This window comes from Globicephala melas, chromosome 8, assembly GCF_963455315.2.
Source record: "Globicephala melas chromosome 8, mGloMel1.2, whole genome shotgun sequence".
In the NCBI taxonomy this organism is placed as follows: Eukaryota; Metazoa; Chordata; class Mammalia; order Artiodactyla; family Delphinidae; genus Globicephala; species Globicephala melas.
This window is the reverse complement of record NC_083321.1, coordinates 94,318,792-94,332,576: the sequence shown is the minus strand read 5'-3', so window position 1 is coordinate 94,332,576 and position 13,785 is coordinate 94,318,792. Positions and strand designations below refer to the sequence as shown.

General features: G+C 53.7%; 1 protein-coding gene across 5 annotated transcripts in view; it reads left to right on the top strand.

Annotated features, from left to right (window-relative positions):
- BCL9L (BCL9 like) overlaps positions 1-13,785 on the top strand; it is a 70,045-nt gene that overhangs the window by 31,249 nt on the left and 25,011 nt on the right. For 3 of the 5 annotated variants that reach the window (XM_030838678.2, XM_030838659.3, XM_030838651.3), the window contains exon 1: positions 12,127-13,110. The gene's annotated coding sequence lies outside the window, so the exon portion shown is untranslated. Of the gene's footprint in view, positions 1-11,091; positions 11,168-12,126; positions 13,111-13,785 lie in introns of those variants that run through there. The other 2 variants (XM_060304162.1, XM_060304163.2) reach the window with 1 other exon arrangement.

Below are 13,785 nucleotides of genomic sequence, written 5' to 3'. Positions count from 1 at the left end.
GTGGTCGGATGCCTGATCTGGAGCTCAGGGAGGTTGTCAGCTAGGTGTGACAGCTGCAGCCTTGGAGAGAAGTACAAGCCAAGTAAGAAGACAAGGTCAAGAACAGAGCCTGGGGAACAGTAACACTATGGGCAGAGGAAAAGAGGAGCCTGCAAAGGAGAATGAGAATCTTCCCTAAAAGAAAAAAAAAGCGCCAGGAGGGAGTGGTGTCCCAGGTACCCAAAGAAGAATACTTTCAGTTTGTTCCGTAGCAAACTGGTGCTCAGGGAAGAAAGAGCCATGACGCGTACTCCTTGGATGTGGCAAGTAGGAGTCGTGGAGATTGCTTCAGACTAGGGGAACAGGTGACTGAGCGGGACTGGGCTGGCAAGAGGGTGTTGAAGGCCTGCAGGTCCGGGTGTAGTTGGGCCTGGGATTCGGTGAAGGGGTGGGAGACCGGACAGCCTGGGGAGGGCAGGTGTGAAGGCAGAGGACAAGGAAGATGCTCTTCTTCTCACCCCCGGGCAGTTCCTTAGACCCTCTTGGGTCCGGAACCTATGACGGGAACAGGGAAGGAGGGTCAGGAGGGGTGTCCTGGGTGTTGGTGGCACGTGGAGGAGATGGTGTGAACTGAAGCGGTAGAAGTGAGCTGATCTGGATCAGCCTTCCCTTCAGGCCTGAGGAGGAAGGAGCTCTATCCTCCAATCCCTCTCTACAGGGGTGTGGGGCAGGGACCTGGGATCTCCAGCTTGGTGACAAGGGCCGTTTTGCCCCTCTTGGGGCCAGCCATCTCTTACACACACATGGACTTCCTGGTTAGGGAGTGGCTCAAGCCAGTCTCCAGAGAGAACGGGGAGCTGTTTCAAAGTAACCAGGTAGCCACTAGGAGGAACAGCAAGGTATGCTGGAAGGGCACCAGCATCCTCTCGAATCTCATTGCACCCTCGTGGCGGGGAGGGGTGGTCTTGGCATAAATGCCCAGGCCATAACCCCAACCTCTGCCTTCTCCCACCTCCCCAGGTCCTGTTTAATGATGCATCAGATATGGTGCGCTTTGCAAAACTGTTATTTGTATAGAAGCCTTAGGGAGGGGGAGGGAAGCCACGCCCTCCTCTTCCCCCCTCCAGCCACTTTACTTGCAGAGAAGAGACCTGCAGTCAAATACCAACCCCCAGTCCCTCTGGCTCACTAGCTCAGAGACTTGCAAACCGAGAGCTGCGGGTTCCCCAGCTCCCCACGTGGCCGCGCTGTGTCTCGCAGCATCGCCCGGAAATGGCCTGGCCTCTGAGCTTGCCACACTCCCACGGTCCTCGCCACCTCCGCCCTTCCTCCCCACTCCCCCAGCCCTGAGCTCAGAGCACCCCTTCGCCTCCCACTCAGCCCAGAGTCTGGCCGCTGTGGCGTATTTGCCTCAAGTCTCCCCAACTCTCTGTATCTCTCAGAATAGAATGAGAGCCTCAAACTCGTCCATCCCCCGAAGCCCCCAGCCTGCCCCGACCTGTTCCGAGGGCACAGGAAAAAGCCGGGGAATGGGACACAGGCTCTGCCAGGTAGGCAGAGGGCTAGGAGGAGAGGAAACAGCTTTGGAGCAGATGGGCCTGGCTGCACCCCACTCTGGCTGTTGCTCACCAGCTTGGGACCTTGATCTCAGTTTCCTGCCTGTCCATGGAGGCGATAAACCTACCTCTGACGGCCGTGCTGAGGACGAAATGAAACAAGTCCTGAGATGCCCAACACAGTGTTTGGCACATAGTAGGTGTTTAAAACAAGTTCCCTCCCCTGTCTTCACTTCGGGGCTCTGATGAAGAGGTAGAATGAAAGAAATTAGGGTCGATGGAGAGAGCTCTCCCAGAGTCAAGGAGGCACACTGGGGTGGGAGTACAGCTCTGCTTCACCCAGGGTGAGGGGAGGAGAGGGAGTGCCAGAGCCCTAGGCCCTCCAGTGCTTCTGTCCTCACTGCACTCCTTGGATTGGCCTTGGGACACCCCTGGGAAAGGCATTCCTTGTGGGTGAAGGAGGTCTGGTGGGGAGGACCTGGGGTGGGGGCACTGCCTCTGGGTCTTGAGCAACACCCCTCCCCGCTCCCCCAACTCATAATCCGATTTATATTCCTACTCCCTCCTCTGGACCCGTCGCCATGGCAACAGTTTTCTCAGTTGCACTTCATCAGTTTCTCGGCAAATCTTTTTTTCTTCCCTGTCCGTCTCTCTTTTTCTCCTCTATCAGTCTGCCTTTCTCCATACCCATGGTGCTCACCTTTCCTACTCAACTTCTCTGTTTCTCTCTTGCACTCCCTTTGTCCCTGCCTGCTTCTGTTCAAAGCTCTCTTTCTACAACTTCCCCCCTCATCTCTCCTTTCTGAAGTCCAAGATCGTAGCAACAAGCTAGAGTCTATTGGCTGGACAAGAGCTTGAGTTCCTTCTCACGTCAGGGCAGAAAAGTGGAGAGTCATGGAGGGACACAGTTTGGGTCCCAGTGGGCTCTGCACAGAGGTCAGTGATGCGAGAGTGGATTTAAGGTCTGGTCTATCTATTCAACTCTGATCAGGAAGCAGGGAATGGGGGGCGGAGAGGGAAAGCAGGATTGGGCAGTTTCTTCTCTAGTCCCAAGTCAGAATCAGCATGGCTAGGCTTCCCTTGTGGCGCAGTGGTTAAGAATCTGCCTGCCAATGCAGGGGACATGGGTTCAAGCCCTGGTCCGGGAAGATCCCACATGCCGCGGAGCAACTAAGCCCCTGCGCCACAACTACTGAGCCTGCGCTCTAGATCCCGTGAGCCACAACTACTGAGCCCACGTGCCACAACTACTGAAGCCCGCATGCCTAGAGCCCATGTTCCACAACAAGAGAAGCCACCACAACGAGAAGCCTGCTCACCTCAACGAAGAGTAGCCCCTGCTCACTGCAACTAGAGAAAGCCAGTGCGCAGCAACGAAGACCTAACACAGCCAAAATAAATAAATAAAATAAATAATTTTTTTTAAAAAAAAAGAAGAAGAAGGATCAGCATGGCTCTGGGGGGTCCTGCATGGCACTGTCCTTGGTTCACTTCCCAACTCACCCTCAGAGAACTTGCTGCATGCCTACAGCTCCCACTGGCAAACACATACATTTGCTCTGACTTCTCTCTCTCCAAATTCCAGTCAAGTCTCTCTACCTCCTCACTGGTCATAACCATGGGGATGCCTACCATCCTGCCTACTTCAACAACTCTAAACATGAACCCATCTTCCGCAAAGCATCAGCCCTCTTTACAGTACTTCCCTGTCACTACCCAGGGTAAAAACCTCAGTGCCGCCTGCGACTCCTCTCTCTCTGTCATTCTCTATATGTAGCTAGAGTCCAAGGGGTATCAACTCTTCTTCTGAAGAGGAGAATATGCTTTTATCCCTTTGCCCTTTCATCTATACCACCTGAGACTGAGTGCCCAGCAAGTCATTCGAGGCTCACACTATAGTCCCATCCTCACCTGGGCCTCCTAGAAAGGTAGTCTCCTCTAAGAACACAAACCCATCTGAAACATGATTTTCTTCTCACCCTCTTTTTCTACTTGATTTATTGAGCACCCATTATGTATTAGGCTCTTCATATATGTCATCTCATTTAAGTTTCACAGTAATCTATGAAGTAGGTATTACCCCATTTTACAGGAGAAGGAATTGATGCTCAGAGTGGTTAAAGTAAGTTGTCCAAGTTCTACAGCTAGTAAGCAATAGAGCTAGGACTCAAGTCCAGATCTGTGGAGTTCCACAGTCAGTGCTTTGTTTTATTTTGTTGCTATACTAGTCTGCTTCCATGTGACTCTTCTAGTCAAAAACATTCTGGTTCTGAGCCTTCTGACTTTCTTATTCTTCCACTAGGCTTTTGAGGTTCATTATGATCTGACCCATTCCACCTACAACACCATGTATCTTGCTACTTCTCAATATGCCATGGATTGGTATCAACCAGGAACATTCGTGTGCTTTAGGGTTTGCCCTCATCTCTGTCCTCTTAAATATTTCTATTAATAGTGTATATGAAAATATAGTATCACATTTCACAGATATAAGCCTGGAGGGTTAGTAAACACTTTGAGAGACAGGGTAAGGATCCAAAACTCAGCTCCATGTATATAGAATGGTAGGAAAACCTAAGAAGATGAAATGGTCAGAGATCTGTGTAAGATCTCAGCAACACACACAGACTAGACATGTCTTAGAAGCAGTTCAGGTAAAATAGAATTGGGGTATTAGTAAGTTCAGTCTGAGTCATCAGCATAACATGGTTGCCAAAAGTGCATCCAATTTTAAGCCATATTACTAGAGATATAGTTTTTGGAATAAAGGAGAGGATTGATAGTCCTGCTTTACTCTAAGTTGGCCACTTGTCTTCGTGGGCATAACTTTAGTGAACGGGGAATGTTTAGGCTAGAGAAGAGGAAAAGAGTCTGGAGTCATTAAAGCTCAGATATGTGAAGGGCCAGGAGGTAGTTTATGGACTAATGAGTAGAGACCACAAGGAGATAAAATTCAGCTCCAAGGAAGGAAAAACAGATGTTCGTAAATGGAGTGAGTTGCCTTGGGAGGTAGGAAGCTCCCCATTACTGGAGGTGTTTGTAAAGATGTTGAAACACTGCTTGCCAGGGATGTTATCAGAGAGTTGAGCATCAGAAAGAATTGGAACTAGGTAGTTGGTCTTTGAGACCCCTTCCCGCCAAGATCTATGACTTCTCCTGTTTCTGCTCCATCTGCGCCCCTCACTGGGGCCTCTGCGCTCCCCTGTACCTGAGGTCAGTTTCCTGTTTCTCTTCCAGGTCTGCCTGAGGATGCAACCTGCACTGGGTGCATCGGCTCCACATCTTTTAATGATTTAGCATCTTTTACTGTTCTTTAATTGTCCCCATTTTATAAGCTCCTTGAGGGCAGGTGCCTTTATTATCTGTTACAGGATTAAAAACTTACTAACCACTGACTGTTCGCAGCCTCCCTCTGCCTTGCCTCCCCTCAGCCCCAAGATAATTTTATCCCTCACCTGTTGTTGGAAATCTTGTCGTGGCCTGCTCAGTTCCAGGGCTTTCGTAACATGAAACTGGGAGAACAAGAGGTGAGAGATAAGACCTAGAGGCAGGAGACAGGTAACGTTATTTTTGTGTTAGGGAGAATCTGGGTAATGGGTGAAGGAAAAAAGAAAATAATGAAACATAAGAGGCTAAGCTAATCTTTGTAATAAGGAGAAGATGGTGGGCCAAGAGAGACAGAAAAGCTTTCTTGACTACAGAGAACAGAGAGAGGCAGAGAGAGGGGCTGATTTAGCGTTCGCAGAGAGCGATTTAACTGTTGCAAGGTGCAGCAGAATAGAAGAGGAAAGGGAATTTGAATAAGATGTGCTGTAGGTTAAGAATTGGATCACTTTCAAGAGATACAAGTAAAAATTAGGATTCCTTTTCGAAATTACTTTTGATATTTGGGCTGTGGGACCCCAGAATATATTCAGGTTATACATCCTGTAACTTTCATAGGACCCAGCATGGTATCAGGGTGAAGGAACCCCAAGCAGTACCCAGTCCTTGCAGATAGAGCAGACATGGTCCTGAGGCTGTGGAATCCTGCAAAAAGGCAGAAACGTTAAGCTTACTCCCTTACTTCAGAGTTAGAGCTTTTAAAAACACTTCCTAATCTGGGATTTCAAGTTACAAATACCCCAGGAGTTAGAATCGGTTACGGGTCTTGACAGATGGAGAAAATGAAGCCCGGGGAAGTTAATCAACTTGCTCAAAGTCACAGAGCAGGTTTTAGGCCTGGTTGGGACTGGGAATATGCCTGGCCCAAGCCTCTGTCCACAATCCAGGGATGCCTTTTTAGGTTGAGCCAGAGACCTACGTGCATGTAAATAAGGTCATGGAAGGAGAGGAAAGGGGGGCTGGGAGACTGGGGGTTCTGGGAACCCCTCCCTCTGTTCAGAGCCCTGCACCAGGCTCTGGGGGACGTCCAGATAAGAAGGCCAAGCCTGCCTTCCCAGATCTTATGGCCTCCCAGGGAAATGAGCCAGACGCAGGAAGAAGTCCAATGGAAATTTGGAAGTGAGTGCTGCAGTGGTGTCGTGGAAAGTGTCTGGACTGGGAATTAGGAGACCTGGCACCTCTTCCAGCCATCACTCACCAGCCATGTGATTTTAGGCCAGTCCTTTCACCACTCTGTGCCTCAGTTTCCTTACCTCTGAACATTCCGTCTCTTCAAAATAAAAGCTTTATAGTGCTACATACAAGAGCAAGTTAATGAAGTTGCATTAATATATTCTGGGGGTGCTGTCCCCCAATGCTCACCCCTCCCAGCAAAATCTCAGAAAGGCTTTTGCCTTCAGTTGACGGCAAGAATTAAATGTTCCCAGGACTCAGAACTGGCAGGCAACCCAGGCAGTGAGGAGTAGGAGGTGACTTGTGTGGCCTTCTCCGGGCCCTGCCTCTGACAGCCTCTCAGGGGCTTATGAACTCTGCCTTCCATCCCCAAGCCAACCAGAGCCATGTGATTGTTTTTCTCTCAACAAACCAAGCCTTCTATTTAATTGCTATCCTCTTGATAAAAAAGAGCCTGGAGATAAACTCATCCAACCCCCTTGTTCTTTAAAGAAACTAAGGCCCAGAGATGAGGCTGACTAGGCCAAGGTCACATACTCTTGGCCAGTCTCCTTTCTTTTTTTCTTTTTCTTTTTAAACAACATTTTTACTTATTTATTTATTTTGGCTGTGCTGGGTCTTAGCTGCGGCATACAGGATGTTCGTTGCGGCATGCGGACTTCTTAGTTGTGGCACGCATGTGGGATCTAGTTCCCTGATCAGGGATTGAACCCAGGCCCCCTGCATTGGGAGCGCAGAGTCTTACCCACTGGACCACCAGGGAAGTCCCCAGTCTCATTTCTTTGGAGACTTGGAGAACTTATTAGATATGGATTGTTTGGGAATGCAGACTTAGCGATCTCTTGTAACATCTGGTGAGACCCCTTGCTGGAATCCTGTTCTATACTTAGACCTCCAGTTAGATGTACTGTCTGCCTGGACAGAACCACACCTTAGGCTGGAATGTCTCAGCTCAGATGGTGCTGACTGCAGGAAACTTTCCCAGACTCCCAAGTGCCAGATAGATGTCTCTCCAAAGTGCTGTGCAAGCCTTCGTGACACTGAATTGAATTCGCCTGTTCATGTGTCTATCCCCAACTAGAGTGAGGTCAAGTGACCTCTGTGAAGTCAAGAACTACGTCTGTCTCATTCACCAACATATACCTATTGTCTAGTCCAGTGCCTGGTACATAGTAGGTCCTCAATAGATATATTTTTAGTGAATAAGTGGGTGAGGTTGGTCAGACAATGATTCTTGGAGGAGTCAAGGAATCCAAGGACAGGATTGTTCTTGCTTGGGTGAGCTGCTTATGCGAAAGGAAGCCTTAGATAGAAGATAATTGGAAATGGGGAGAGGGAAGGAAGTGAGGCAACTGGGAAAAAAGAGAAAGGAACCCTTGAAGGTCATGGCCTTCGCTAACCTGGGAAGGCTTCTGGGTAGAGGGGAGGAAGGGTCTCAGCCCTGCCTGGGATAGGAGGAAATGGTTGTGAGCACCTAGAATCCCTCAAGAGGCCCTCTTTATGGGGGAGAAACTCAGAAGGCAGCTTGGCTAGAGGGGAGGGAAACTGATGGGGGACCGGGTAGCTGGTAGGAGCGTTGAAGCCTGGCTAGAGGTTTGCATTTGCTGCTGGGGTCTGGAGGGAATGGGAGTTCTGGGAAGGCTGGACACAGAGAGGAAAGAAGGTGAGGGCAGCTTCCTTCTATCGCTCCCCTTCATTCGGTTGAGACCCTGGCAGGATAGAGCCTATATCTTCTATTCCTCCTCCAGGTGTCTGGGCACCTGGGACCCACAAGTAGGGTCCCTAGGACAAAGATCTGGAAGTGACTGTGGCAGCCTGATAAGTGGGGATGGCATGGCAGGGATTGTGGGAGCTCCAGCAGCCTCCCCATAGGATTCTCTTTCTCTCCAAAGGTGCTATTCCTGCAGGAGTACTCTAGCTGCCTCCAAAGTTTTTCTTTCACCAATCCCCACCTGAGCCTAGCTTTTGCCAGAGACTGCTAAGCCAGATCTAACCACCAGGGGGCAAAAGAGCAGTCCTGTGGTCGGCGTCCCTCCACTTCCCCACCCGTACACCTGAAGGCCAAGATGGGCGGTGCCTCACCTGGCTCTCACTGGGAGCCTGGGAGCTCCATTAACCCCTTCCTGCCTAGACTGAGGTACTGCCCTCAGGCATAGTCTTTCACGGCCGAACGGGGGGCAAATCTGATGGTGGAGGAAGTGCTGCCTAGGAGAGGGGCTAGGGTGGAAGTGAAGTCAGGGTTTCCGGCTACTCGGGCCCTTGTCCTAGCTGGAGCTGGGGGAGGCTAGCATTCTCTGCCTTGGTTGGGTAGCTACCCCCACAGATGTGTGAAGGAGCCCCCTGGAGGCCAAAGAGGCCCGGGCTGCGGTCACCTGCCCGGGCCTCCCAGGCGGGATGCGGAGGAGAATGCAGAAGCAGCCACAGAACCCAGGTTTCCGGGTTCCCTGCATCCTTCTGTCAGGGCTCTTTGCAGCAACTAGTGGGGGTGGTAGCGGGAGGGTGGCCAAAGGGTGGAGGAAGAGGCACAGAGGGTTGGGGTGACAGGGGAGGGTAGACAGTTAAGATGTGGCAGGAGAGCGGACTGGATTACGCAGCTCTCAGGTGCCGGGTTTTGTGTGTCGTTCTTCGAGCACCAGGCAGCCTTCTAGGGCTCTGACAAGCCCAAGTTCCGAGACTGCGTTCTGGGCCACAAGGTGTTAAACTGTGGGTGGGAGTAAGGTCGGGAGTCCCTCCCTTCTTCCCTCCCTCATAGCGTCACCACCTAGGAGTCCACCGGGCTGGCGCGCAAGGAGTTAAGTCTGCCCGCAATCTGCAAGACTGGAGCCGGGGAGGGGGAGGAGGGGGAAAAGGAGGGGGTAGAGAAGGAGAAGGGGGAAGCAGACTGCGGGGAGACAGCGCCAGGAACCCCCTCCCCAGGGACCTGGCCCCAGGGCCCCCAGCCCCAAAAGAGGCCCTGCCCTCCCCGGGGTCGTGCTCTCTCCCCCCGCCCTGCCCCCGCCCTCCAGCTTTGTGTCCCCAGGAGGGTGGGCTGCAGGATTTCCAGCCAAGCCTTGGCTGCCTGCTCAGTTTTTCCAAACCCTCCAGTCGGGGAAGGCGGGAGCCCTGTCAGGATAAGAGTCCCTCCCCCACTGCCCCTGTCGGCCCCCTCTCCCAGCCTCCCTTTTCCTGCCCCCGCATCTTTTCCAAACTCCTTTCGCTGTCCGACCCTGGCCCCTGCGCCCCCTATCCCCACCTCTACTGGCTCCCAAGTTCCAAGTTCAGGTTGGAAGGGGCCAGCTGGGTCCCACAATTCTGGAGAGGCGCTGGTAAAACCATACTCCGCAGGCCAACCCCGAGACCTGCGGGGCGCCGGCCGTACTCCCAGCCTGGCGCCCGCCCCATCCCAGAAAGTGGCCCCAGGGACACCAGGGAGGGTAGCCCCGGGGTCTCCCGCCCTGGAATGGAGCTGGTGCTGGGGGAGCCGGCAGAGCAGCGCGGCAGGCTCTGTGCTGCTGGTGCCAGGCCCTGGGGCAGGCTTCGAGGAGGGGCAAAGTGTTCCGAGGGCTGGCACGGTTCTGTCCAGCAGGTCTGTTATGTAATAATCCCCATCTATCAGGAAGCCAGGCGGCTGGAGTGAGTGGGGAAGCCAGGATGCCCAGATCCGCTCCTTTTCCAGGGCCCAGGAAGGTGTCTCCGTCAAGATGGGGGGCGTGGCAGCAGCCCAGAAGTGAAATGAAGTGGGGGTTGAGGGGCAAGTGAGGGTCGCTGGGCAGTCCGAAGGCGGCCCCACAAGCCCCGCCGCGAAGCTGACTGACAGTGCCCTGAGCCAATGATTGAAGTCACTGTGAGGCTCAACGTTAACCCTTTCTTGGGTCCTTGTTTGCTTTTGGGGATAGAGTCCCTTCCCAGGAACTGTTCTCTAGTCCTGAATCCCACCTGCACGAGGTCGGTGATGAGTACCAGCCGGAAGATCCTTTCGTCCTAGTCACCCCAGGTAGTAATCTCAGATAATCTGCAGCCCTAGCTCCTCCGACCCCCTACCCCCACCCCAAAAGTAAACTGTATTACAAAATGTGGTTGTGTGTGTACACTCTGTGGTTCCAGAAACAGGCCCACGTAACGCTGGCACACCCACACTGCACCACGAACAGGCTATACCCATGCCCAAACTTCCACCGACACTCGACACTCGCTGACACACCTGTGACACTCCTCGTGACACAGTGACACACAGATACGCGCCAACACACGGTGATTCCCCGAGTTCGCCAGTAGAGGGAGCCACTCCATTCCAGCAATGGGCCACCGGCCTCTCTCCTCTCCCCCTCGCTCACTCCAGCGGTCCACCCAGAACTCGTGGCTGCCCAGAGCTCGGGCTCCGCATCCCAACCTGGGGGAATGAGTCACAGCTCCACCCAGGGGAGTGCTCTACATGGCTGCTCCACAGGACATGCCGAATACACTTGGTTGTGTGCCACAATTAACAGACCTCTTGCAACACAGCCATCACTCACCCCTACAAACATTGTTTTCTGGACCTGCTATGAACTGGGCATCGTGCCAAATGGATCATCACAAGCCCACGCGGTTTGTGTCATGTATGTAACGGGAAACTGACCCACATAACTGGGTGGACCCTTCCTTTCAACAAGCAATCCTGTTTGAGAAATGGCCTTCTTGTCTTGTGGCTCATCTTATAGCAGGACCCTGGGGAGGGGAGAGGAGATTAAACCCTACTTCCACGGGTCAGGTACTATCCTAGGCTCTGAGATCTTTCACACCAGAGCTCAGCCTCTCTGGGCTTCAGTTTTCTTTTCCTTTAAGTGGGGGCAATACCTATCTCACAGGGTTGTGATGATTCAGTCCCTAACCCAGCTTTGTCTTGGCATAGCAGTTAATAGGCAATTGGGGAAGTTTTGTTGATTGGCTCAAAGCACGATCAAGAGATAGTGTGTATGAAAATGCTTTGTAAACTTCTATGTTAGGCACCCATAGAGGTTGTTATGTTATCTTCTTTCAGGGTTTCTCCCCCTTTTTCACCTGTGCCTCCCCAGACCTTGCCCAGTGCCCAGCTGCAGACACCATCAATCCATCAAGTGAGTATTTACTGAATCCCTACTATGAACCTAGCCCTTGAGTGCTGTGGGGAATATAGAGGCATAGGAAACATGGTTTGGGCCCTCAAGAATCTTTTGGGGCAACCAGACACACGCACAGGAGAATCAAGATAAAACATACAATTAGGTACTCAGTTGGGTGGAATAGATGTAGTAGGTGTCAAAAGAGAGGGAGGTCAGTGAGAGCTAGAGCTATCTGGGGACCATCTGTGAGGAGGGGCAGGGGAGAGCTCAGAGGAACCAAATAGCATGAGCAAAGGGGCTTGCTAGTGCCCTTCAATGGTTGTTACTTGTTGGTATTAATCCTGGGTGGGTGGGGGTAGTGGGATACAGGGAAAGTGCCCTGGGATAAGGAGACCCAAACTCTAGTCCTGGGCTTACCACTTTCTAGCTGTGTAACCCTGAGGAAGTCCTTAACTAGTGCAAGCCTTTGTTTCCTCATCAGTGTCATGGGGCCATAACATCTTTCTCACAGGTTTGTGGCAAACACTGAAATAACATGTGAAATGCTTTTTAAAACACTTTACAATTTTTTTTCCATTGGATCTATTCTCCTATAGGGTCTTGTGTGTGTGTGTGTGTGTGTGTGTGTGTGTGTGGCACTTTGAGCTTAGGATAGAGTTCTTTTGGGAGAACAAAGGTTTTACTTCCACAAACATTTTCTTAGTATCCACTTTGCGCTGCTGAGGATTGAAGTGAAAAAGTTCAGTCTACATCCTCAGGGTCTACTAGGAAAGAGAGATGAATAAAGTGAATAAAGAGATGTTCAGTGCATAATGAATGTGGGTGGATACAATGAAGAGGGGACCCAGTAGAGAGAGAGAGAGAGAGAGAGGGAGAGGGAGAGGGAGAGGGAGAGGGAGAGGGAGAGAGAGAGAGGGAGGGAGAGAGAGTGTGTGAGTGAGTGTTGGGGGTTGGGGGGAGTCAACTCCCACTGCTTCCAATCAGCGGAGATAGGAGGGTACGTTTGTCAAACCTCTCCCCAGCCTGAGATGGTGTTAGCCCGTCTCCTCCCCAGTCCTCGGGAATGGGGTGGAGAGTGGCATAGAAGCCCCCTCCCCGCCCCCGGGCCAACCTGCCTCCCGCTAGCCGGCCGGGCGCCTTACCGAGTCAGACCACTGGGAGGCTGGGGGAGCCGGGTTGGGCGAGGAGGCGAGCGAGATGGGGGAGCTCTTATTTTGACAGGGGCCTCTCCGGGCTCTGGTATGAAGGCAGAAGGAGGCAGCCAGAGAGCCCCGATGCTTATTCAGGCTGGGGAGCGGAGCCGAGTGGAGGGGCGAGCGAGGCTCCGGCAGCGCAGGGGACCCCGGGGAGGCGGCGGCGAACGGCGGAGCCAGTGGCCGGACATGCCCCGGACTCGGGGCCGCTGCACCACCGCCGCTGCCCGGAGCCAGCCGGCCGGACGCCCGCACGCCTGGGTCCCCCGGCGCCGCGCCGCCCGGGGACTGCAACCCGGACCCTCGGCGTCCGACCAACAATAAGCGCCCAGACAGCCCCCTCCCCGCCCCGCGCCCACCGTCCCCGCGGGCCTCGGGAAAAGTGAAAGGAGGAGGCGAAGGAAGGAAGGAAGGAAGGAAGGAAGGGAGGAGGAGCAGGAGCCGGAGCCGTGAGGTTCGGGGCTGAGACCCCAGCCCTGAGCCCAAGGCCGGGCGGGTGTGCGCGCTCTCCCGCCGCTGCCCGGCGCCCAAGACCATGCTCCGCGGTTGGAAAGCAGGAACCCAGGCGCCCAGCGACCCCCGGATACCCACTCCCGGGCCGGGCTGGTATTGAGATCAAGGCGTCCAGGATCAAAAGATCACCACCTGCCCGCCCTCCTCCTCACCTCCAACTGGCGAGCAGGAGGACCCCAATCCACCCACCGGCCCTGACCTGGTCATGGCGTCCAACTCCGGCCTGGCGTGAGGACCCCCGACCCGCGCGAGGTGAGGGGAGGGCTGGGGCCGAGGGCGAAAGTCATGCCAGGCCAGCAGAGGCGTGAGGAGGGAGATCCAGTTCGAATTGGGGAGGGGGAACACAATCTGATTGTCTCTGGCCCTCTGGCACGCACCCCCAGGCTGTTTAAGGGGTCGGGGACGCCCCCAGGATTAGTGGAGGCCACTCTTGGGCCCCCAATCAGGTTGGCAGCCCCAGCGCACAGAGGGGAGGGCTTAGGGGCAGCCAGGGGACCCTGCCACCCTAGCACAGAGAACAAGGCCGGCCTTGGGCCAGCTGGAGCAGCAACTCTGCCCTGGGGGCTTCTGGGAGATGTAGTCCCCCTCACAGGCTCACCAACCCCTTGGGTCTCAGCACCCCAGCACTCCTCTCCTGGCTTATAGGAGCTTCCATAAGGAGGTGTGTGGGGACTGGAGATTGCTGGGGGTCACCTCTGCCCCCAAGCACTGCCTAGGAGCAGCGGGGGCTGTGACTGGAGGAGTCTCCCCTGCCTAGGATTCTTAGTGATGTGGGCTTGGCAGGGGGTGGGGGGGTGGGGGGGCAGTCACACAGTTCCTTGGAGGTGTCTCTGCCTTGCTAAGCGGAGACAGCCCCTGCCTTGGTCTGGGGGAGCTCTTGGGGGAGGAATGTGAGGAAGAGAGGGGAGGCTTAGGGCTTCTTGCTTG